The 25,018-nt window shown below is 46.1% G+C and overlaps 1 long non-coding RNA gene across 1 annotated transcript; it reads right to left on the reverse strand.

The window, feature by feature from the left end:
• Positions 1–10,766: 10,766 nt before the first annotated feature.
• Positions 10,767–24,426, reverse strand: LOC144761440 (uncharacterized). The gene is made up of 4 exons (XR_013595718.1): positions 24,291–24,426; positions 24,116–24,195; positions 14,157–14,237; positions 10,767–10,968 (listed from the first exon to the last, which is right to left on the reverse strand). It is a non-coding gene; the product is annotated as an uncharacterized LOC144761440 (long non-coding RNA).
• Positions 24,427–25,018: the final 592 nt, after the last annotated feature.

Here is a 25,018-nt window from a genome sequence, read left to right on the forward strand (position 1 = left end):
TGTCGAACTTTACTACCTCCCCACCTGACCCGGCCTGCCTCACCGCCCCACATCGTAACCTGTGCGAGACGCCATTGAGTGGATCTCTGTCCCATCTTGAAAGAACAGGCTGGGTGCTGCCTGCACAGTGAAAGGTGCACCGGCTGTTTCTATTAGCCATTCCGTCTTTCAGTAATGCACTTCCCCAGGGCAAACACAAGTTTGAAGTTGCCTTGGGGGCAGCACATTGATTGGAATAGGGTGTACTCTACCTGTTTGTGCCTGGTGCACCTGTTTAAAGGTGCTTGATGGCTTAAACAACGAAAGTGTGACCGTTACATAATATGGGCCCTGTTAATTACAGCTTAGATGTCACTGCAGTTTAGAAAATTGCAGAGTAACGTTTTTATTCTGAGGTAATACATTACGTACTGCAGAGCTTGGTAATAGTAATACTTTTCCTTTACATTTGAAGCGGAACATATTTCACTTCTTGAAGCTCTATATTTTCATGTTCTATTATGGTTCAGGAGGATGACAGAAAAATGACACCAACTACTTAACAAACAGTACAACATTATTGCCTCGGTCTTTTTCTAACACTGCATTCAGTACAGAGTTGGTGATGTCCGTTCTAGTAAGTGCTTATTCATGAATGTGGATGCGAAAACTACAAAAACAAAATGGATGCCGTTTGGGAAAACTTGTTTTTTGAACATGGAAGTAAGTGCCTGTAAGAAATTCGTACATTATCATCAACATTCCTCACTAACACATGAATATGCCTCAACCCATTTTCTTTTAGGCGAAATGGTCGGCATTCAACCCTTCGAGCAAAACGTCAATCGAGAAGCCATTTTATGAATCATAGTATTTTGCCTTGGGAGAAAGTCCTTTCTCAAGTGCACGACCAACCCGAGAGCACTGTCTTAATTAGAATTCTAGTGGCACAGTCCACTCGAGACCTTGAACGCTACCTTGAAAGCCTTAGAAACCTTCCTTCTCCTCCATCTATCTGCTGCTCTATTTTTTGTGCAAAATATTATTTATCTCTCCCTGGAGTATAAGCAGTCACGTGGCTTTTTCTATAATATTTTGAGTGTATGCAGTACAGGCTCACACATTTGTCCTTCGGGATGTTGTTTATAGGAGAGAATCGTTAATACAAACATAGACTGTCGTCATTACCATTTTTCATAGAGGATCTATTGATTTGTGATATAATTTTCCAGCCATGTTGTTGCTTTCGAGAATTTGTGAATCTGGTCATCAGTACCCATCAACATCTTTGAGTATATGGATTTTATTTTTAGAATACGCTATGGACAAACTGACAAGCCATATTTATTAAATACTAATTGCAAATATTTGGTTCCCTGGCACTTATGCCCTTCCTTAATTGTAAAATCGGTTGGGCATTCGTCAGTAATGAATGCTACTTCAGCACTCAGTTAATTTTTCTTTGCCCTTTGACAGAAACCAGAGTATAAAAGCGAATGGTTGAAATGTGAAAAATGAACGCATTCGAAAAACAAGCATATTACATTATTTTTGCAGTTACTACAGAAATTAGCATGAGCAGGCAGTTCAGCAACCAAAGATAACCCATGGGCAGAATAATAGTTTGTTGGGTGATGTCATAGAAAATGAAATCGGCTATCCAGACATTTTAGTACCACTGACGAGGTACATTCTAGAAGGAATCTCCTAAATCATTTAGCTACTTATGTTTTTTTTCAATATTTGCATAACGTTCAATCGGTTTTTAGGCGCTACGATAGATTTGTATGAACAGTACATGAGTTACAACACATTACACGTAAGTCACTGGGCCATTTTACTACCTATTAAAAGAGTGGCCTCTATATATGCCTTAAGTAGAGATGTTCGGGGTCTTGCCCTGAGAGGTGTCTGAAACCCGATTCTTTTTCTGTCTTACCTTTTTTTGGAATGCACCCAGTCCCACAAAGATGCGAAATAGTATATCTCCTTTTAATTTGCTAGCATTTAGAGGTGCAGTAAGGTCACGTAGCTCAAATTGGAATAACAGTCTTCATTGTAACTTCTTTCATTTAATGTCTTTATTTCTTTTTATGATATTGAGAGTCACCAGGTTGCATATTGACTTTGGCGTATAGACTCTGCCTTTTAGGAAACTAGGCATCAGGAGGTGCACTAGTGAGCCTCATAGGTCGGCTTCGATGTAGAGTGAACAATTGTCCCTCATCTATAAATCTTGAGAGTAAATGTTCAAATATTTCCTGCCTCTTTTAGCAGCTACATCTATAGAGCTAGTTTTTTTGTTCAGTTACTCTATTAACAAGGTGAAGTGTCCTTGTTCTTAATGAAATTCAGAGTTAAACGGAAGACTCCAGCCACCAGCTCGTAAAGACTTCTCCCAACTGTCTACAGCCTTCTCCAAATCAACTATAAACATTCTAAATAGAACATTCTGCAACAGCAGAGAATATAGTAGACACAAACAAAGGGCAAATTAATACATACAAATTCAAATGGCATAAGGTGCATAATAGGCAGGCAACAAAGGAATTATACCACACATCTTCCCCTTTATTGAAGACCCCGGAAACAAATGTATTTATTCTTCACAACAACCAAGTAGTTGAAATTCCAGATCTGACCATCTTCTAACTTGGCTGCACCCGAGAATACGTTCATCACAACAAGCGTCCTACTACCTTTTTACTTACTCTGCACTCTCTCAGGTAGTTTAACTTTGACAACATCTCGAACCTTCACTAGTAAAGTCCAGGGTGCATTACGACAATCATACAAGGTTTTTCTCTTTTTCTGTAAACACAACTCTCCCTCTCTTGAGAGTTCTTTATCACCTCCTCACCACTCTATTCATCTTAACTATAATTTCTCACCCTTAGTATATGATCTTCCTTTTTTAAGTAACACAAATGGGCAGACACCCGTTGTAGAATGAGGAGTGAACCTGCACTTCTCTACAGGTCTCTTGATATCTTGTAACCTGTCCCTACCATTGCATCTGGCAACTTGTATTGTCTCTTTCAGGGTTCTATTGAACCTCTCAATCATTCCATTCGTTTCTGGATGATAGAGTGCGCACCTTTTATGAATAATACCCCCTTTTCCCAGAAAGTCCAGCATCTCTCTTGAAACAAATTGCATTCCATTATCTGTCAAGATGGATCTGGGGTTCCCTTCTCTGGCAAACGCATCTGATAAAAACTTGATGAAAACAGTAGTAGTATTTATCTCACTTGGCAATGCAACAGCATGCCGTTGGCAACCAACACATAGATTGGAATGTTGCCCACATTTATGGGCCCAACAAAATCAAGAAAAACTTCTACCCAAACCTCAGGTGGAAGGTCCCTGCAAACCATGGGTGAAGTCCATACCTTCAACCTTTGTCACACAACCTGCATTCGCAACAATCTTGCACAATTCTTTCGATGGTGATATCCTTACCAGGCCACCAATACACACATCTGAGACGTTCTTTGGGCTTACTGATACCCTGATGACCTTCATGAGCCAGATGAATAAATATGTCTTCTCACTCATTAGTAGAGTATCGCTCTTCATCACGGTTCAACAAACAATTCATAAGCCTTTGAAAAATTGATGCTGCCAAACAGAGACAGAAAGGCATACGATTAAAGTGAAACACCCCAAAGGGTATAACAAAAGAGATAAGATCTTTAGAGTCATCACTCAGCTTGATCTGTTGGTAAGCCAACATCAGATCGAGCATGTTAAAATATTTGGCCTTTCCAATATGGTAACCATCTCTTGAATGTTTGGCAGGGTAAACCTCTCCTCAACAAATTCTTGATTAAGGTGGAGAAGATCTACAGAGTCAAATCACCCCTGAACTCAAGCCATACAGCATCATGGAGGCTCAGGGGTATGTTCCTTACTCTACATACAACTGCATAGCTCCTTTCTAGATCTTTATGTGGGGAAAATAACCCTTCACACAACCTTCCTTATCTGAGAACACTGCAGGAAACTGAACCCCCAACTGCTCAGCCATGGTATCTACTTTTCTAACCTGAAGCGGGGGATCTAGATTAGGATCCAAGAATACCTCCAACAATTTCTGTTGCGGCCAACTCAAAATTGACTCACCTCTCACCGGTACATAAAACTTTCCAGTTGACCTGTTACCATGAAATTTAAAATCAGCTTCAAAATATCCAGTTAGCTCAATAGGTTGTCCATCGTCTGAAATCAGAGAAAGTCTGGCTCCAGAATCAATCATCATTCTAATATTCAAACCATTGATGGTAACAACATCAGATGGATGCACGCATTCTTTTTTTGCGTAGACCACTAACATTGACATCTGAAATCTGCAAAACAATCTGCTCCAGGTCATCAGCAACATTCACTTTCTCTTTATCTGCATTGGGAGACTCACAACAATTAGCAAACTGTCCCCTTTTTCCACACACCCTGCACATCACCCATACTGCGGAACAATCTTTGGAATTACCCATATGATTGCGATTGCCACACTTGTAGCAACACCCTCTGTGCTTGGAAATAATGTTTTGTTTTCCCTTAGTAGAAGAAATCACATTGACAACAGACATTTCTCCTTTAGACTCACTCTTAATTTCAGACTTAGACTTTTGTAGTTCACGCAAGCACTCCAAAAAATGCTCAATTTGTTTAGCAATGATGAACACTTCAGTAAGGTTAGGATCACTCTTTCCCCACAACTCCTCTCTAACTTTATCACGCCTGTATTCTAACATGAACTGATCCTGATTCCTCTCCTCAGTGTTCTCAACAAAATTACACAGTGTGGCAAGTTTTCTGAATGTTCAACAGATTCTCCTTCATTCTGTTTCCTTTTGCCAAAATGAAACCTTTGCTATATAATGGAAACCTTAGGCAAATAATGTTCATTCAATTTTGTCATGGTGATCTCAAATTCACTCAAATTATCCCCATCTCCCTCTTGAAATATCTCAGGTAAATTCTCATAAACATCCTAATCCTCTGCACCTAAACAATGCACCAACAATGATGTTTTTCTTTCAGTAGATAGGTTTGGTCCTGCAACTCTTAAGTACTTTAAAAATACCTTTTTCCATTTTGACCACATTAAAGGTGGATCACAAGGACAGGAAAGAAAAAAAGATGGAGTGGTAATGTGTTGCATGTTATCAATTAAAGTCGAAAACAATAACATAAAAACTTGAAACATTTGAAAACAAAGTAAACACCGGTACCCAATATGGTCTCCGAATTCTCCTGTAAGGTCTGAGTAGATAATTTGCAGTCCCCTTCAAGATACTTTGGAGATTTATTGTGCAGGGTGAAAACACTTGCCAGGCAGACGTTAATAATGTTCCTTTGAAGTACACAACAAGTGCTGTTCCACATCCGAGGCTTGAGTGCTTACGTAGAAGTCCTAATTTAGTTTTTGTGAGGCTAGATGTTAAAATGATCAGTGTCACCAGAAGTTGAACAAAAGGACTTCCATTACCTCTTAGAAGAAGCATGTTGTATTTAAATGTGCTTGTTATACTCTCAATCAATCAATCAATCAATCATAACATTTGTATAGCGCACTACTCACCCGGCAGGGTTTCAAGGCGCTTGGGGGGAGGGTTCTGCTATTGCTCGAACAGCCAGGTCTTGAGTTGTCTCCTGAAGGCGAGATGGTCCTGGGTCAGCCGCAGATGGATGGGGAGGGAGTTCCATGTCTTGGCCGCCAGGTAGGAGAAGGATCTACCTCTGGCGGTGGCTCTTCGGATGTGTGGTACGGCGGCGAGGGCGAGGCTTGTAGAACGTAGCTGGCGGGTGGGCGTGTAGAAGGTCAGGCAGTCGTTGAGGTACTTGGGGCCCAGGTCGTGGAGAGATTTGTGTGCGTGGGTGAGGAGCCTGAATGTGATCCTCTTGCTGACGGGGAGCCAGTGCAGGTCCCTCAGGTGGCCGGAGATGTGGCTGCGTCGGGGGATGTCAAGGATGTGTCGGGCGGAGGCGTTCTAGATGCGTTGGAGTCTTTTCTGTAGCTTGGCTGTGGTTCCGGCGTAGAGGGTGTTTCCGTAGTCCAGTTGGCTGGTGACGAGTGCCTGGGTGACCGTCTTCCTGGTTTCGGTCGGGATCCATCAGAAGATCTTGCGGAGCATGCGTAGGGTGTTGAAGCATGATGAGGAGACGGCGTTGACTTGTCTGGTCATCGAGAGGGAGGAGTCCAGGATGAAGCCCAGGTTGCGTGCATGGTCTGTTGGCTTGGGAGTGGTGCCCAGGTCGGGGGGGCACCAGGAGTCGTCCCAGGCGGAGGGCGATGGTCCCAGGATGAGGACTTCCGTCTTGTTTGAGTTCAGTTTCAGGCGGCTGTTCTTCATCCACTCGGCGACGTCTTTCATCCCTTCGTGTAGGCTCGTTCTGGTGGTGGCGGGGTCTCTGGTGAGGGAGAGGATCAGTTGGGTGTCGTCGGCGTAGGAGATGATGTTGAGGTTGTGTTGGCGTGCGATGGCTGCAAGAGGTCTCAAGTAGACGTTGAAGAGGGTGGGGTTGAGTGATGATCCTTGCGGTACGCCGCAGATGACTTCGGTGGCCTCGGATCGAAACCGGGGGAGGCGGACTCTCTGTGTTCTTCCGGCGAGGAACAAGATGATCCAATCCAGTGCCTTCTCTTGGATACCGATGTTGCTGAGGCGTTGAACTAGGGATGCGGTGGCAGACAGTGTCGAACGCTGCAGAGAGGTCCAGGAGGATGAGGGCCGCTGTTTCCCCGTTGTCGAGCAGGGTTCTGATGTCGTCGGTGGCTGCGATGAGGGCGGTCTCGGTGCTGTTGTTGGCTCGGAAACCGGACTGCGAGGGGTCGAGGGATCCGTTTGTCTCGTGGAAGGCTGTAAGCTGTCTGTTGACGGTCTTCTCAATGACTTTGGCAGGAAAAGGGAGGAGCGAGATGGGCGGAAGTTCTTGAGGTCGGTGGGGTCCGCTGTTGGTTTCTTCAGTAGGGCGTTGAGCTCGGCATGCTTCCAGCTCTCCGGGAAGGTGGCGGTGTTGAAGGAAGTGTTGATGACGTCCCGGAGTTGGGGTGCGATGATGGAGTCGGCCTTGTTGAAGACGTGGTGGGGGCAGGGGTCGGTTGGAGATCCGGATTGGATGGTGTTCATCGTGCGGGCTGTGTCTTCGGTGGTCACCGTGGTCCAGGTGCGAAGGGTGGCGGTGGGGGGCGTTGGTTCGACGGTTGGGTGCGTGGATGGTGCGCTGAAGCTGTTGTGGATGTCGGCGATCTTGCGGTGGAAGAACGAGGCGAGAGAGTCGCAGAGATCTTGTGAAGGAGTGATGTCGTTATTGCCGGTGCTGGGGTTGGAGAACTCCTTGATGTCGTGGGCGTTGTTGTCCAGTCGTTCCTTCAGTGATTTTTCTTGGTGGTGCGGATAAGCTGGTGGTGCTTGCAGGTGGCGTGTTTGAGGGCGGTCATGTTGTCTGTGGTCTGGTCGAGGAGCCAGGCTTTCTCAAGGGTGTGGCAGTTTTTCTTGGAGTCCTTGAGTTCGTCGGTGAACCAGGAGGTTTTCTTGCTTCTGGGTCTGCTGGGAGAGTTCTTTAGTGGCGCGAGGTCGTCGGCGCAGGCGGTCAGCCTCTGTGTGAAATTGCGGGCTGCTTCGTTGGGGTTCGTTGTTCTGGCGGGTGGGTTCTGGCTGAGGGAGGTGGAGAGCTGCTCGGCGGTGATCTTGCTCCAGCTCCTGTGAGGAACCTGTTGCGGGTGGTGGTGAGTCGTGGTTCTTCTGAAGCTGAAGTGGACGCAGCTGTGGTCGGTCCAGTGGAGTCCGGTGGAGTGGCTGAAGGTGATGTGCTTGCTGGATGAGAAGACGGGGTCAAGCGTGTGGCTGGCGTAGTGGGTGGGGGTGTTGACCAGTTGCTTGAGTCCGAGGTTGGCGAGGTTGTCCAGCAGGGCGGCGGTGTTGCGGTCCTTGTTGTTCTCCAGGTGGAAGTTGAGGTCCCCTAGGAGGATGTAGTCAGCGGAGCAGAGGGCGTGCGGACTGATGAAGTCCGTGATGTCTTCGCTGAATTGCGTACATGGTCTGTAGACGAGGGTGCATCTGAGGGTCGTCTTTGGGTCGGTGTGTTTTCTGGAAGTGGAGGTGCTCGGCGGCGGCGAAGGTGTCGTTGGAGTCGGTTGTGATGCGGATGGTGTTCTTGTGTACGATGGCAATGCCTCCTCCAGTCTGGTTGACGCGGTCTCTCCGGATGATCTTATATCCGTCTGGGATGGCGATGGCGATGTCGGGTGCGGAGGAGGCGTTCATCCAGGTTTCTGTGAGGAAGGCGACGTCTGGTGAGGTTGTGTCGAGCAGGTTCCAAAGTTCGATGGCGTGTCTGTGGATGGAGCGGGTGTTGAGCAGGATGCACGTGAGGTGGCTGTTGTTGGTGTTCGGCTTGGTGGCTGTGGTGCAGGTCCGGAGGCAGGTGAACTTGCAGGCTTGACAGGTGAAGGGTCCGTGGGTGCGTCTCAGGGTGGCTCGGTGGCAGGCTCTTGTTCGGTCGAGTTTAAGTGCGATGAGGGTGGCGGCGTCGTAGGTCCGTCGGGGGCCAGGGGTCCTGGCGCTGGGCGCGGGCCAGGCGCGGACGGGCGCAGACGGGCTTGCTTTTGGTGTGCCTTTAGCGCACCCGCTGCGCGTACGCATGCACTCTGCCATAAATGGAGAGTGGGGGGGCAGGCAGGGGAGGGGTGAGGGAGAGGCAGCTGGCAGGCGGGTGCGGGGTGGCAATTGGGGGGGAGCGGTGAGGTGATGCGGAGGGGCGTGGGTGGGGCCGCGGGGGAGCAGCGGCATGGAGCGGGGTGGGGCAGGGGAACAGCTGAGATGAGACACGGAGCGAAAATACAAAAATACAATGGAGACACGGAGCTAAAGTACACAATTACAATGGAGACACGGAGCACAAGTACAAAATTACAATGGGCACAGCAGACGGGCAACAACAGGCGGAGGGGCAGGGGAACACTCTGGGGAGCACAGGCGGCAGGGGAGCGACGGTAAAATCAACAAAACTCGGGCAAAACACGAATGGCAACAGGCAAACCTTAGCAGGCACGACAGAGCGGGTAGGGACAGGGGGCCACTCCACATAGGGGCAGAGAATCGGCTTGGCAGCGGTGGCGGGAGGAGTGACCGGATCTGACCAGGTCAGGTCAGGTCACAGCTCCTCGCCCCGAGCGCCAGGCTTAAATACTACTTAGTGGGAGTGAGGGGCAGCTGTGAGGCAGGAGCGGGGTGGCGAGTGGGGGGGGAGCGGTGAGGTGATGCGGAGGGGGCGTGGGTGGGACCGCGGGGGAGCAGCGGCAGGGAGCGGGGTGGGGCAGGGGAACAGCTGAGACGAGACACGGAGCGAAAATACAAAAATACAATGGAGACACGGAGCTAAAGCACACAATTACAATGGAGACATGGAGCACAAGTACAAAATTACAATGGGCACAGCAGAAGGGCACCAACAGGCGGAGGGGCAGGGGAACACTCTGGGGAGCACAGGCGGCAGGGGAGCGACGGTAAAATCAACAAAACACAGGCAAAACACGAATGGCAACAGGCAAACCTTAGCAGGCACGAGAGAGCGGGCAGGGACAGGGTGCCACTCCACACAGGGGCAGAGACTCGGCTTTGCAGTGGCGGCGGGAGGAGCGACCGGGTCTGACCAGGTCAGGTCAGGTCACAGCTCCTCGCCCAGAGCGCCAGGCTTAAATACTACTTAGTGGGAGGGAGGGGCAGCTGGGAGGCAGGAGCGGGGTGGCGAGTGGGGGGGAGCGGTGAGGTGATGCGGAGGGGGCGTGGGTGGGGCCGCAGGGGAGCAGCAGCAGGGAGCGGGGTGGGGCAGGGGAACAGCTGAGACGAGACACGGAGCGAAAATACAAAAATACAATGGAGACACGGAGCTAAAGTACACAATTACAATGGAGACACGGAGCACAAGTACAAAATTACAATGGGCACAGCAGAAGGGCAACAACAGGCGGAGGGGCAGGAGAAAACTCTGGGGAGCACAGGCGGCAGGGGAGCGACGGTAAAATCAACAAAACACGGGCAAAACACGAATGGCAACAGGCAAACCTTAGCAGGCACGAGAGAGCGGGCAGGGACAGGGGGCCACTCCACACAGGGGCAGAGACTCGGCTTGGCAGCGGCGGCGGGAGGAGCGACCGGGTCTGACCAGGTCAGGTCAGGTCACCTCCAGAACCTCTCTGTTGTCATGGTTCTGGAAGTGTTCTAATTCTGTATTTTTCAGTTGAAATCACTCTGTGCTAGAGAGTGGTGCGGTGGCTCGTTTCTTCTGTCATTAAATTCAGATACTAATCTGAAGACCGTCTTACTTGAATTTATTGATACCCACAACATATTTTTGGCGACGAGGAGGAGCCCTAAAGTCACGAGCCACTGCTACAAAAAATGTACTTTTGAGAATAACATTTTGTGTTCAATCGGCACAAAGCTCACATTAAGAAATTGTAAATTTAGTTAACTTAACCCCTCTCACCTTCTCCAGCGGCTGTGGTTTTGTTGGGAATAGGATTTCCCCAGCGGCAGATGACACGCGGCACATTTGGAGGTGAGGAGGTTGAGGGGGGAGTTTTAAGTGGAAAAAGCTTCCGTGCTACGATTGATCTTCATCGTGGGAACAAGAGTATGTTTTGCTGCGCTGGTTCTGTTTGAAGCGACGATTGAAAAGTGGTGTTTTAACAAATTGTGCAGAGTCTGTGATTGAACCAACGTTGTGAAGAGGAAGGCTTTCGTAACTTAAGAGAACCTCTCTCGTCCAGTGTACGTGTAAAATGATGACGTATTAGAATCTGCGAAGGGATTTGGCGAACGATCAGCGCGTCACTCAAGCTTTCTGCGTGTCATGTGATTCTGCTTCAGCGTGTCACCGAGGTTCTCTGCGTCTCTTTGATGACGCTGTGCGCATGAGTTTGTTGTCAGACGCTTTGAAGCTGCGCAGTGAGAGGGTATCCAGAACGGCTTCGGAGAGCTGTGAAATGTGAGGAAAACAAAAACGGATTCAGTTGTTTTTGGCAAATAAAGAAAGGGTACAATACTGCACTATTTTTGAATACATAATTTTTTTTGAAGTAAGCAAAATTAATTTTTGAACTCCTTGTTCTTGGCTGTGACAGTGCTTGGCATATTCACATTTGACTTTTTCAAGAACCTTGTCTACTCGGAAACATTTTGGTACATTATTATAACGTTTAGTACTTGAAGAAACTGGCATTGGACCAATGCTTTTTTATAACGTCATCTATAATGCAGTCTGTCAATCAACCTCCTCCTTTCCTAGAAAGTCCAGGCACACCACAAATTCAATGGAGGCAGTGGTTCGACACATTTGAGACTTACATTGGTGCAATTGGCGCATCCAGATATAGGGCGGAAAGAAAACAATTCTTGCTTTTGAACTGTTTGGGGTTTGAGGGAAGGGAGGTGTACAAGCATTTACCTGATATAGTTCTTGGGGAAGGTGAAATACTAGATGAATACCAAGAGACCATAAAAAAACTTGTCAATAAGTTTGACATACAGCCAAGTTTGGTTGGGCTAAGGCACACATTTTTTAAGAGGGCACAACTTCAGAGTGAGGATGTTGATTCATATTTAAGTGCATTCGGAATATTATGTGCAGAATGTCAGTTTGGTGAATTTCGAGATCAATTAGTGAGAGATCAATTTATCGCACACTGCAGTGATAAACACATACAGCAGAAGCTACTCACAATGGGTAATCCAAGTTTAGAGGATATTATAAAGGTTGCTAAGGGTATTGAACTCGCCCAAACTTCTATAAAAGAATTAAGCACGTTGAATGTGAATAAAGAAAGTGTGAAAGCGGTTGTTTCTTCTGTACCCAAAACTAATTACATAAGGAAGGAAAGGTCTAATGAAGAGGGTTTTTTCAGCAAATGTGTTTGTTACAGGTGTGGTTACCCACCACACACTAAAGAAAACAGTTTTTGTCTGGGTAAGAATTCTAAATGCTATAAGTGTGGCAAATTTGGTCACTTAGCTAAAGTCTGCCAAGCTAATGTGAATAAGCCAGAGAAAGTTAGTTGTGTCGTGGATGAAGAACAGGTGTCGGAACAGGTATTGGAAAGTAACATTGTTAAAGATTTTACAGACATGATTGTTACTGTCACTGATGACGGTGTGGTGTCAGGTGATCCCTCTGAATGTGTAGATCCCTATGTAGACATTTTAGTTGGGGATGTTTGCTTAAAGCTACTTGTGGATTCTGGAGCTAGAATAACAATGATTACTTTGGAGTTGTTCAAGCAGTCTTGGGAAGACAGGAAATTATTTCCTCCTAATAGAGCCCCTGTATCTTATGAGGGTCGCAAAATAGATTTGGAGGGCTATATTGAAGATGTGTTAGAATTTAAGGGTAGAAGAATACATGAAAATATTTATGTCGCTGTACGTGGCTTGAATATACTGGGTTGGTACCATCAAGGAGTGTTTGGGATGGTGTTGAGGCCTGGTGCCAAGGAACAAGAACTTGTGGTGCAAGATATGCCCGATCCGCTGTGCTTAGAGAAAGAGTTTCCAAGTGTTTTTTCCGATTCTTTTGGTGAAATTTCAGGTTTTAAACATAGGATTAAGGTAAAAAACAATGCAGTGCCTGTGAAACACAAAGTCAGGTCGGTTCCTTTTAGTTTAAGAGCTGACCTTAAAGCGGAGCTTGAGATGTTGGAGAGAAATGGCATAATTGAACCTATTGAGTCCAGTTTGTGGCTTAGTCCCTTGGTGGTAGCCCGGAAGAAGAACAGTGAAATTCATTTATGCTGTGACCTTAGAAGTCTCAACAAGGAGATTGTTAGAGGAGTTGAGGGATGCGCAGTGGTTCTCAAAAATCGATTTGGCCTCGGCGTACCACCAAATTGTACTTGATGTTGAATCTAGACACTACATTGCTTTTAATTCTCCATTCGGACCTTTTCAATTCTGTAGGATGCCGTTTGGTCTCGCCTCGGCGGTCTCGGTTTTCCAAAGAGTTATGCAGAGTGTTCTCAAGGATGTTAAGGGAGTTGTAATTTTCCAGGACGATGTTCTGATCTTTAACAAGTTTTTAGAACAACATGATCACACTCTTAGGTCTGTTCTTATGAAGTTTAAAGAGAAAGGTATTGTTGTAAAAAGAAACAAGTGCGAGTTTTGGAGCAGAGATGTGGAGTTTCTAGGACACTTGGTCTCTGGTGATGGCATTGCTTCCAGACCTGGTTTAATTAAAGCGGTAGTTGATTGTCCGGTACCCAAGAATAAAGATGAGCTACGCTCATTTTTGGGCTTATGTGAATTTTATTCACGTTTTATTCCAGATTACGCTAGTAAAATGAAGACTCTTTCCAACGTGCTTTGGTGTGGAGAATGCTGTGAGATCTATGATTTGGTTTTATCGCATTCCCTCGTAGAAGAAGAAGCATGTTGTATTTACATGTGCTTGTTATACTCTCCCTCCAGAACCTCACTGTTGTCATGGTTCTGGAAGTGTTCTAATTCTGTATTTTTCAGTTGAAACCACTCTGTGCTAGAGAGTGGTGCGGTGGCTCGTTTCTCCTGATATTAAATTCAGGTACTAATCTGAAGACCGTCTTACTTGAATTTATTGATACCCACTACAAAGCACAACCACATTTTATTTCAGTGACGACATGAGGCCTCCAGCCAGAGCTGCAGGTAGAAGCTTAAGTAGACAACTTCAAGAAGTAAGTCTTTGTGAGGGTTGAATGCATTGCGGAGGGAACTTGAAAATTAATGCTCCTCATTCATTATACGACATGAAGAATATTGAGAATTGCAGCATAGGTGTGGTGGAGAGGTGGAGTGGCAAAACAGTGAGGTCAGAGGCAAGCCGAGCAGGGAATATTAAGAGAAATGGAAAACAGAGCGAAAAAGAAAAGTGCTCCTGTTTCCCTTATGGAATAAACATTTTTACAGCAAGGTATTAAACACCAGTGATGAGTGTGTAGTATGTCAGATGAGGGAGCAAATGCCGTCCGTTAAATGTCTTGAGTGAAGAAACACCAGAAAAACAAAAAGAAAAAAACTTTTTAAGCAGGACAGCTTCCCAAAAACATAAAAAATCATGTGGTAAAGGGTGAAGACCTAGAGTAAGGCACTGAGCGATCTAAGAGAAGGAGTGAGTCAAAAACAATTGTTACTCACAAACTATGATGAGGAGGTTGAAGTTTCTTCTAGCACGCAGAGGTGCAAGGCCAATCGTCGCCAAAATAATGTGTCCTTGTTCTTAATAAAATTCAGAGAGTTCAACGGGAGAAAACACAGGTTTATTCATTAAAAAGAAACACCAGCCACGAACTAGAAGAGACTGCTCCCAACTCTCTACAGCCTTCTCAAAATCAACTATGTACATTCTAAATAGAACATTCTGCAGCAGCAGCGAATACAGTAGACACAAACAGAGGGCAAAGTAATACATATAAATTCAAATGGCATAAGGTGCATAATAGGCAGGCAACAAATGAACGTTACCACCTGAGGCTCATGCTATTGGTTGATGTACGAGAAGATGCATGAAGGGTAATCGGAGCTTTGCCGCAAACAGTTCTCTGTGTAGATGTGTAGCCCCCAAATTATATTGAGAATGTGTGAATTGATGAAACTATTTTTACCCTTCGTATGACTTTTAATTCACCCCAGCCCCTTCCACAACAAAAAAGTGAACGTGAGGTATGGGTGAGAAGGGAGCAAAAACAATATGACTGTTCCACACAGTTTGCCTTTTTCAGTCACAAATGCTTGATCCCATGTAGGAGAAAGGGAAATGGGGAGATTTCAGTTAAACAAAGTTGTTTTTACCGGGATGCTAGGGCTAATTACATGTCAAAAAACAATGCAACCAGAATACCAATGCATCAAAAAGTAAAAGTTCATTGTGGACATTTTAGGTATAAGATCTCACAATGACTATTAACAATTACAACAATATGTGTTTCTCCATCAGGAAATATAGCAAGTTCAGGCATCTATTTGTGTCCAAAATCAGACTTTTTACATCTGGATTCCTCAATGCAAAATTAAGTTCTTGACAAAATAATAATCCCCTTACTACGGTTTCCTTTATTGGATCAAAAAAGTGCATTATGAGATTAACTAACGTTTGAATCTAAGTTGCTCAAATTACATTATGTAGGAGGTCGTGCACTTGTCCTTAAGTTATCTTCATAAGCTGCCTTATCATATCTGGATCTGTTCATTCAACTTGAGGTATAAGAAAATTGTGGATATATTCAATAATGTCATTAAATCATAAATCATTGGCATACTCCCTTTAAGAAGACTGTATGAAATTCCCTGAGGCATGGAAAACAGCGTCAGTACTGCCACTATTAAAGAAAATTACCCGAGACCCACAAGAACCGGGTAATTATTGTCCCATTGCAAGAATACCATCTGCCACCAAAGTTCTGGAGAAACTACTGAATAGACAGTTGTCCCAATTCCTCAGGGAGGCATATGTCCTAGACCACTCACAATTTGGCTTCCGAGAAGGGCATGGAACAGAAAGAGCCCTGTTGATGGCTACTGAGGAACTGAGGAGTGTACTTGATGGCGGAGGAAAGGCCGCCTTGATCTTATTAGATCTCTCGGCAGCCTTTGATACGGTAAAACATGACACTCTCCTCAGCCGTCTTACAGAAGCAGGAGTGCACGAGTGGGCTCAAACTCTGCTGGCCTCTTACTTGTCCAGCAGGACATTCACGGTTGAGTTGGGAGAGGCAAAATCTAAATCTTTCAGCTCAACATGTGGGGTACCCCAGGAGTCATCACTCAGTCCCACTCTATGTCACCTGTATGTGGCACCCCGGGCAGCAATAATAAGGGACTGCAGCTTCCTTTCAGTCTCATATGCTGACGACACCCAAACCGTGGTGTCAATTGCAAACAATGTCAAAGAGACGGCAGATAGATTTAAAAAAATGCATGGAACAAATTAACCAATGGATGCAGGGCAATTGCCTAAAATTGAAAGGGGACAAAAGCAAAGTCATGCTGTTGGTGACAGACATGCAAATTTGGTCCCAGGACTGGTGGCCTGACAACCTGGGTTAACGCCCATCCCCAGTAAATAAGGTAAGAAACCTAGGAATAGTCCTGGACACTAAACTGACATATGAGGCACAGACTAACAAATTAGCCTCTTCCATCTTGTACATTCTGAAAAAGATCACAAAACATCTGCCGTTCATCCCCCAGGAGTTGTGCGAAACAGTGGTAACTACACTGGGCTTGTCAAGGCTGGATTACGTAAACGCTTTATATGCTGGAATCCAGGCCAAACATCTGGCAACACTCCAACGTCTACAAAATGCAGCAGCTAGACTGGTGTTGGACATTCCCATGTATGAGCCAATAGCGCATAGACAGAAATCTCTCCACTGGCTCCCAATAGGAAAAAGAGTAAAATTCAAATCCTTGTGTTTGGCCTACAAAGCCCTCCATGTGATAGGTTCCCAGTTTTTGAGAACTCACCTGAAACGGTATGAGCCATCTAGGACCTTGAGATCCAGTGCCAAGATTTAAACAGGCCCAGTGGGGGGGAGGAGCTTTCTGCTGCATGCAGCTAAGACATTGAATTTGCTCCCAATGGCAATCAAAAACGCCCCCTCGCTGCTCTCATTTAGGAAAGGGATAAAAACCTGGCTGTTCACCGCAGGCTAGAAAATACATAACTTGGAAGCTATCTGGTCTCCTGCATCTTCCAGCGCCAAGACGCCCATGGGCAATCACGTGCTTTACAAAACTAGAAATCAAATCAAATCAATCAAATCAATTAACCGTGTTTAAACTTTTAAAATAAGAGTCCAATTAATGTATCCAGGATCATATCTGAGTGTCTGTTCTTGATGTCGTCTACACTTCTCAGCAGAGATTTGTACAATCTCCAGTAATTTGATCAATTGCAATTTGCCCTGGTAATGTACCTGATAAAAGAGTGGTGTCATAGAATACATGGGCTTGATTTCTTATGCTTCCCCTTGGTTTTTAATGTGGATATAGTCACCCTTTTCACAAAATATCATCTGAGTTACCTGAGAGAATTCTATCCAGGTGTTAGACTTGGCATCATTTGGCATGTTTCCCCTGACTTTTTGCTTTCTGACCTCCCGGTTTTGACTCTGTTTTTGCTGGTGTAATGATACTGCGCACTTTCCTCACTGCTATCTAGTGGTAAAGTGCAAGTGCTTCTGTATAAATTGTGTTATGTATTCGTATTTCCATGATTGGCTTATTTGATTTATGTGTCAGTCCATAGTAAAGTGCACTGCAAGTACCAAGGCATATAAATCAAATGCTGTTGGTGGGCTGCAGCACTGGATTGTGCCACCCACGTAAACAGCCAGTCACGTGCAACTTTGGCCTGCCATTGCAGAGCCTGTGCGCAGCCTGGGGCACCCATGTCTACTTGGCAAGTGCACACACTTGCAAGTCCCTAAACCTTCCCTTTTCTACATGTGAGTCGCCCCTAAGGTAGGCCCAAAGTACCCCCATGGGCAGGGTGCATTGTATGTAAAAGGTAGGACATACCCTGGTGTGTGTGGCATTTCCGTATAGTGAATTACAGCCAACTTCGTTTTTCACTATTGGAAGGCTACCTATTCTCTCTAGGGCAGAATGGGCAGTTTGATCATTACATCCTATGATCCTAACTGACTCGGAGAACATGGTAGAAATTCGAGTTTAGTATGCCTGAACTCAGAATGATAAAATACATCTTTTAGTGAAGTTGGTTTTAACATTCTGTGTTTGAAAATACCACTTTTAGAAAGTAGGTATTTTCTGACCTAACCATCAGCCTGCCTCTCCTAGCTTGTGTAGTAGCTGTCTGATTTGTGAGTGACAGGGGCTGGGGGAGACAGGGTGAGTCAGCAGGGCTGAATCTACACATAGATGGGTGGGAGGAGAAGCACCTGGGTCTGAACAGGGCTTGGCTCGCCTTCCACAATGCTGGCTCCACCTCCTGTGGTGCATCTGAGGACCCTGGCCCACACTGACAAAGAGAGAAGGTGCACCCTGGCAGAATGAACCCCAAACTGGTTTGAACTAGGACCAGGTCCCTCTACCTTCAGAGGACAAAGGAATTGCTGGTATAAATATTGGGGCCCAGACCCCAAGGCATTAGATCTCGCTGGAATCAAGGAACCTGCCAAGAAGAAAAGCTAGAAAAGAAGCTGCCATGAGGACTACTGCCCCTTCGCTGTGTTGCCGCTTTGTTGGGTTGGCCTGCAGCTGCTGCTTCTGCCTTGGGAAGTGAAAGGACTGTACTGAACTTTCTCTACTTGTGCTGAGTATCTCCAAGGGCCTGAAGCCGAGCTGGCCTCTGTTAAGAAGTCTAAGGGACTGCAAAGACTTCACCAATCTCTGGGTACCGCTCCTGGAACCGTTGTTTCAGTTGCCACAGAGAAGAGGGAACTGCGACCAACCCCGTCATCCAACTCCGTTGCCGGCCTTGAGTCCTGAAGGCACCGCATCGAGCACCATCTCGCCCTGCACCGCACGCCTTGGTCTCACCGACGCTGTCTGCATGATCGTCACCGAGCCGCTGCCTGCGCCGCATCGAGAGGCACCGCAACCTGCATCGCCTCGCTTCACTTCGCTGGCCTGGGCTCACTGACACGGTCGCTGCAGGCCTGATACCCATGACCAACTGGTCACGCACAGCTGTCCAGCTCGGCCCGCACCAATTCCCACCAACCGGCTCTGTCGCCTGTATCGCAACTTGCCAGCACCGCATCGAGCACCGTCTCGCCCTGCACTGCATGCCTTGGTCTCACCAACGCCGTCTGGACGATCGTCACTGAACCGCTGCCTGCACCGCCTCGAGGGTAACCCTGGGCAAAGCACGACGCTACGCTCGCGTAGTTTACATAGTTTGCGCTACTTTGCACTACATGAATTGCACGTAGCACAGTGCAAACACACGTAGCATAGCGTAGTGCAGCGGTGATTTTTTGCTTGCTCACGGTCCTCAATGTCAAGTTGGCGGCCGCAAGCAAGCAAAATGACATGCCGCCGAGACTTTTTCCTTGTTCGCGATCAGCAACATCAAGTTGCCGATCAGGAGCGTGGAAAATAAACCTCCCGGCGAGATTCTCAATGCGGGGAGGTCAGGTTTCTCATTGCAAGTGGTCGCGTATGCTCGCGACCGCTCGCAATGAGAAATTACCAGTCCGCATTGAGAAAGCTGCCGCTCGAGTAGAAATCTACTTGAGCGGCAGAAAACGACCTCTTGCACTGTGCAAGATGCAGTTTGCACTGATTGCACAGTGCGGACAAGCATCCGGCACTGTGCAATCAGTGCGAACAGCATTTTGCACAGTGCACTTTGCAGTACGCATAGCTCGCGTAGTGCGAAGTGCACTTTGCGTAGCTACGCGTAGTGCTACTTCGCTAACTATGCCCAGGCCTAATCGAGGGACACTGCACCATGCCCCGCTTTCACTTTGCACAGCGACCTGCCAGCGACGGACGCCACGACTGGCTCTGTCACTTGCACAGTGACCTGCCAGCACCGCATCGAGCACCTTCTCGCCCTGCACCGTGAGCCTTGGTCTCACCGACGCAGTCTGGACGATCTTCACCGAGCCGCCGCTGTTTGCACTGCATCGATAGGCACCGCACCATGCACCGCTTCCACTTTGCATCGCAAATGCGACGGACATTCGTATGAGTCGCACTAAGAAAGGTACTGTGAACGAACCTGTCCCGGTGTTGCTTGCCTGTACCGTCAGTTGGAATTGAGAGACTCTGTTGTTTCCAGCATCACAATAGGCTCGGACCGAGCTACCGACTCGTACGAACTGTGTTTTCAATGTAACTTTGCAATTTAAAGACATCTTAAAACGCAACTAATTTTAAAGTACTGTGGATTTTTATTGTATTTGGTCTTGTTTAAGTATATAAAAATGTTGGATATTTTTCTAAACTGGTGTGGTGTCCGTTTGTAGTGCTTACACTGTATTACTGTTGGTTATGTGCAAATGCTTTACACACTGCCTCTAAGATAAGCCTGACTGCTCTTGCCAAGCTACCAAGGGGCTGAAGCAAGGGTTACTTTAGGACTGTAACTCCCTCATCCTGACTAAAGTGGTGGTTTCTGCCTGGCTTTGGTGCAAACCTTAGCCAACCAGAAATCCCATTTCTAACACCGGGCTACTTCAGTTTCAACCTCGTAGCTTTTTACCATCTGTCTCACAGCTTTTTGCCACATACACAAAGGTTAATGGGATATCCTCATACAGCTACTAGGTGTCAAGCTTCATCATTGGACAACACCACATTCTCCAAAACCCCTGTTTGATGGAGTGCTGGCTGGCACCTTGGAGTCACAGCAATTCTTTCAAAGCTCTTATAGAGCTAGGGATCCACTAAACAAGTTAAACACCAGTGTGGTAAAAGTGTATGGATTTTACTTGGAAGAGTACTACTTGATATTAAAACTGGGTGTGGAGTATAGAGGACCTAGAACTCCAACACTACTAAAGTCTGATCTGACCACCTCCTCTGTACAGACCTGTTTGCCAATGCCAGTCGGATGCATTTCATTCATCCCAACAGAGAGGTAACTAGCAGTGGGGACTGCGGTGCAAGGTTCTATGAGGGTTACTAGGCCTCTGCTTCACTGAGGCCTGGAAGGCATGGCCTGCTTAGACATCAGGATTTACCCGAGCAGCCTTTGTGATTTCTTCTGGCGACCATATGCACCACATGTTTGCTAGGCATGAAACGCTTGCAAACACCATTGAGGCTCCGCTTGCTAACCCCGGCCCCAGGTGCTCGGAATTGACATACAGTTAAACCTGAAGGAACGAAGATGACATCAAGGAAGATCCCCAGGGAAGGTTTTGGTGATGGGTTTGATGAGGAATGACCTGGAATAACATAAGCAAGGCTCAGTGAACTCATACCATTGACGGATAAGCCTAAAGCGCACTCCGGGCCATCCTAGCTGCAGCAAAGGTAATGCTAGTAGCAGCATAGCCCAGGCATCTGGCACAATTCATGCAGAGTGTTAGGAAGCACTGCCACAAACCGAATGCAAGGACTAGAGCCTGGCAGGGTCTGCAGCCTCAGAAGTTGCCAAAAGGGATAGCAGGTCTTGCAACACTTACCGTAAACCTTTTGCCCCATTCTTGAACTTCCACCCTATTGAAAACAAGTCCACTAGATTGGCCCCTTGTGTTTTACCCCTCAATCTGAGCCTCGACAGAACAAGAGGTCTTGGCGGTAGCATGAGGGAAGAAAGACCGAGCCTTGAAAGAAATGCTAACAAAGAGTGCTGGGGCTCCGTCCGGTGAACCTCTGCTACTTTCCGGCTCAGACCACCTCTCCTGACATTGAAGACATAGAAGGCTCGGTGACCCACTTCTTCTTGGAGGCTCTCTTGCTTCTCTTCGAGATGACCTCCAAATAGTTAAGAAGGCTTTATCAAATTATCTCAAGTAGCTCCCCTAGGAGTCCCCACCTTCGAAGAGCCGGGGTGAAAAAATTGAGCAGCTGGAACTGAAGATCATCAAGCTCGAAGACCAACTGATTGACTTGCAAGCCAAGGCTGAAGACCTGGGAAACCAATATAGGCACAATACCCTATGCATTAAAGGAGTATCAATGGGCGCAGACCTGGCAGCATAAGTAAGGAACCTTTTTCTGCATATCCTGGATTCACCACCAGAGAAGCAAATACAGCTCGGCAGAGCGCACCAAGAAGGGGCCTCCAAGACCAGACTGTGCACCCCCTGCAGACCTTTTAGTGTGTGTCCATTACTATCAACTTAAAGAACACATTTTCAGCACAGCCATAGATCACAATCCAGTGCACTTTACAGGGCACAAACCAATGCTTTACCAAGACCAGCCTGCCATCACACTGCAGAAACCCTGGGACTTCCACCCAGTAACTGCTTACCTGGAGAGCAAAGGGATATCGTACTCTTAGAGACACCCATTCTGGATAATATTACTCCCGGATAGCAAACTTCACCAGCTTTGCTCTCTCAAGGATGCTTGGCAGCTGCTCGGCATTGAGGACTCCCTTACTAGAGAACCACGGACATTCCCCAAGAATGGAATACCCACTAGTGCCAGCAATGGAAAGGAACCAATGCCTCACCTCAGGGGCTACAACCGGTTCAAGATACCAAAGCAATGGAGAGGTGCACAGTACTAGAGACACTATCTGGTGACTCTGCAGGAGCAGGTACTACATGAGTACTGTTGAAATTTAGGAAACAATTGTAATACCTGTTGCGGGGAGAGACTAGATGGTGGGGGCAGACTGCGGACACCTTGAGCCACCACACTAACCCGATAACCTCCTTCCCATTGGGACACTTTGACACCTTTTGAGATCTCTCACCAGAGAGCCAAGTTGCTTTTGTTTTTCTTTTGTTATTTCTTGTTTTTCTGGTTTGTTGGGGGGATATACTCGGAGAACATGACTTTACATTGTTTAGTTGACAGTATACACCTATACACCGGCCTAACCATAGTTGAAGTTGGATACCGAGAAAGGTTCTAAACCAAAGGGTATTCTACTGAATGTCCATCAGACCCATAGTACACATATTACTTAAAAAGCTGTCACCCTTAATATACAGGGACTCAACAATCCTATTAAATGCTGTAGCATCCTGTCCTACTTAGAACACTCTGAGCCAGACCTATGTCTTCTCCAAGAAACCCACTTAATGGCCAGTGACTGGCACAGAATGGTCTTGCATGCAACAATTCTTCTAAACTATCCGGTACAAGACTACAGGAGTGGCCATATCGGTGTCCCATTCCTTCGTAGGCACGATAGGACCCAAGCTGGTTGAAATGAAAGGCAGGCTACCGGCCCACACAGTGACCTTAGGCAATTGTATCTTTACCATTGGGACAATATACGCCCCTAATGTCAGACAAGAGCTCTTCTTATGCCATGTGGTGGCTGAGGTGATGTTCAGCCAGGATAGGTTGGTGCTTCTGTGGGGGGACCTCAACTTAGTGTTCATCAATGATCTTGATAGATCAGCGCAACGCTACCAACAACCTGGGGCCCTGGTGCAGGAGAGTGCACTTTGGCTACAGGAGATGGGCCTGAGAGATCTCTCACATAAATTACATCCCCACACTCAGGATTATACATTCTATTCATATGTCCATAAAATGAACACCCACATAGATCCTTTCCTCGGTACGAAGAAATACCTGGCCTTAGTGGTTTATGAGACAGAGCCCTCCCTATCAAATCACACCACAGTCTCTCACACCCTTGCTCTACCTCCAGTGAGACCTCCCTCTCAGCCATGGGAGGTGGGGGAAACCTTACTATATAGGCCCGAGGTCATCAAGAGGGGTCAACCTGGCGATTGTAGATTTCCTGGCACTTACCAACACTGCTGATACTTCCATCTTTACACTTTGGGAAACCATAAAGGCTCCTATCTCGAGTGGGTGTTCCCCTCGAACTCTGTGCACTGTAGCTGGTGTGGTTCTAAACTAGAACAAGACTGTTTTCACAACTCTATATATCTCTATATTGTCAATTTTTTAAATTCTTATCACCAAAAATTTTAAACACAAAACTACATTGAACCTTTACACATTGGTTTCCTTAGTGTCATAACCAATCTTTTATACAAGTTTATTCATTCAATAAACATTCTTAACAAAATAATACAATCTTTTGAAAACATTTTCATGAATTCACAAATGATTCCCGAATGATGCCCAATGCATTTCGAGCCCTGATGGGCTCTTCCTCAGGGGCCTGAAACTGAACAATATACATCTATTTTAGTAATCATTGTTACAACATTGAATGAACTTCCTCAAGTAACAAAGCACCACATTAGATAACATTAATGTCTCATGCCCATGTCGAATATGGTGTGTAGTAACTAAGGAGAAAGAATATACAAAGAATATACAAAACACTGAAACAAAAGAGAGAAAAAGTTTCCTTCACCTCACCCTCGTGTGACCAATAAACCTAATCATGCTGGTACTCACTCAGGGAACCAGAGTGATAATCTGCAATCAAAAACACACTTTCAATACCTCGAAACTGTGAAAAATGACTGAACCCAGTAATTTGACTGTATAACTCAGCTCCCGCTTACCTTGCATTGAAAACCGATCCTACAACTCCGAATTACTTCAATGTGACCCTCACTGTTAGAATCCTCGCCGCTTGGACCACCTTAAAAAACAAATGACCGTGGCTTTAATGAAGCACATATTACACTACGCTAGATCTAAAAACTGTTTTCACACTAACTCAAGTCTCCGCCTTACCTCCGGAAGAATACAGGCTTCCAAAATTATGCTTTTCGTCTCTTCTCCGTGAGATTCACTCTGTTATCTCTATCGCTAGACCACAGATTCCAAAAACGCACCGATTACACCGTTCAAACCTTCATCTATTTACCGCACACTCTCTGTGCTCAAAACTAACGACAGACTACTTGACCACCCTAACGCGGTGGGCGCCATCTTAGCCTAGTGCCTCTGCGGACATACACCCTTGCTTCCTGTGTGTACATCTCCTTGAAAAAGTGCATGAACAAGAGCTAAGTAAAGTGCATTTTGAAAGACTAGGTTGAACAAATAAAAATAGAAAAATAAAGACAAAAGTTTCAATGGGACATGTGAAAAAATGCTCCACATATTCAAAATGAACCACAGTATAAGAATATGCATGCCATTAATACAATGTTTTCCAACAGAATTTTCATAACATCATACTGTCACTAATGTGTGTTGTGTGAAAAACTCCTTTCATTGCAGCAACCCTAGGGCCTCAGGGTGACTCATGTAAACCTCTGAGTGTTATTATAGAAAACACGAATAATCTATTTTCTCATTGAGCCCCCTCGGCTCCTGTGTACATAATATTTTTATCCAGTATATCTCTCTTTGGAGGAGGGATCTGGTGAGATCCGCCCATTCATATGGTTTGATTTTTTCCAGTACTGAAAACTGGATCTGGGAAATGTTGTGCTTACTGTCTATCCAATGTTTAG

The sequence above is a fragment of the Lissotriton helveticus genome, chromosome 6 (assembly GCF_964261635.1).
Source record: "Lissotriton helveticus chromosome 6, aLisHel1.1, whole genome shotgun sequence".
Classification (NCBI taxonomy): Eukaryota; Metazoa; Chordata; class Amphibia; order Caudata; family Salamandridae; genus Lissotriton; species Lissotriton helveticus.